The sequence below is a fragment of the Mus caroli genome, chromosome X, assembly GCF_900094665.2.
Source record: "Mus caroli chromosome X, CAROLI_EIJ_v1.1, whole genome shotgun sequence".
NCBI classification, from domain to species: Eukaryota; Metazoa; Chordata; class Mammalia; order Rodentia; family Muridae; genus Mus; species Mus caroli.
The window spans coordinates 136,067,477-136,068,694 of NC_034589.1; the positions used below are offsets into that span (position 1 = coordinate 136,067,477).

Here is a 1,218-nt window from a genome sequence, read left to right on the forward strand (position 1 = left end):
TTAGGGCAAGGGCTAAAACAACTCCTAATACAACAGCTTCTCTTACTCTACTTCTACCTACAGCAAGGGCTAAAACAACTCCTATTCTCATGCCAATGGAGCTCATCTAGCTCCACCCCACCTCATCCAGTCAGAATTCACACAAGCTCCAGGCACAAGCTCAGATGGTTCACAGGTAGGCTGACAGGTCTGGATCACGAGGAATGGTCCAGCCTGGCAGGCAGCCCACGCATGCAGCCTCACCGTGCATGCTGGCGCAAGGCAGTAACAAGTGGGTTTCACAGGGCCTGCAGCCGCACCCGCTTCCCGCAGTAGACAACTTCATGACCTCTCTGTTATACCACACCATGACCTTTCAGATAGACCACACCATGACCTCTCACATACACTACACCATGACCTCAGTTAGACCACATCATGACCTCCCAGGTAGACCACACCATGACTACTCAGGTAGACCACACAATGAACTCTCAGATAGACCACACCATGACCACTCAGTTAGACCACTTCCTAACCTTCCAGTTAGCCCACACCATGACTACTCAGTTAAACCACTTCATGATCTCTCAGATAGACCACACCTTGACCACTCAGATAGACTACACCATGACCTCTCAGATAGACCACTTCATGACTACTCAGGTAGATCATGTCATGAACTCTCAGGTAGACCACACCATGACGTCTTAGTTAGATCACATCTTGACCATTTAGTTAGACCATTTCATGACCTCTCAGGTAGACCACATCATGACCACTCAGATAGACCATACATTGAACTCTCAGTTAGACTACTTCATGACTACTCAGATAGACAACATCATAACCATGCAGGTAGGCTTCAACATGGCCACTCAGATAGATTACATCTTACCCATACCGAGAGAGTTCTTCCTAGTCACTCAGAGATAGTTCATCCTGGCCACACACAGAGAGATAATCAAGCCCAAAGAGGGAGAGCTCATGATAAACATACAGGGTTAGCTCATCAAAACCATGATGGCAGATCTCATCATGACCACCCAGGGAGAGCTTATCATGGCCATGCAGGGAGAAGTCATAACAACCAGTCATGGAAAGGTCAGAACAACCAGTCGCAGAGAGGTCATGACAACCAGTCACGGAAGGGTCATAATAATCAGTCATGGAGAGCTCGTAACATCCAGTCACAGAGAAATCATTATGACTGCTCATTGAGATCTAGTAGCATCCAGT

At 47.5% G+C, this 1,218-nt stretch overlaps 1 pseudogene; it reads left to right on the forward strand.

Annotated features, from left to right (window-relative positions):
- Nucleotides 1-203: 203 nt before the first annotated feature.
- LOC110286418 overlaps nucleotides 204-1,218 on the forward strand; it is a 28,666-nt pseudogene continuing 27,651 nt past the window's right edge.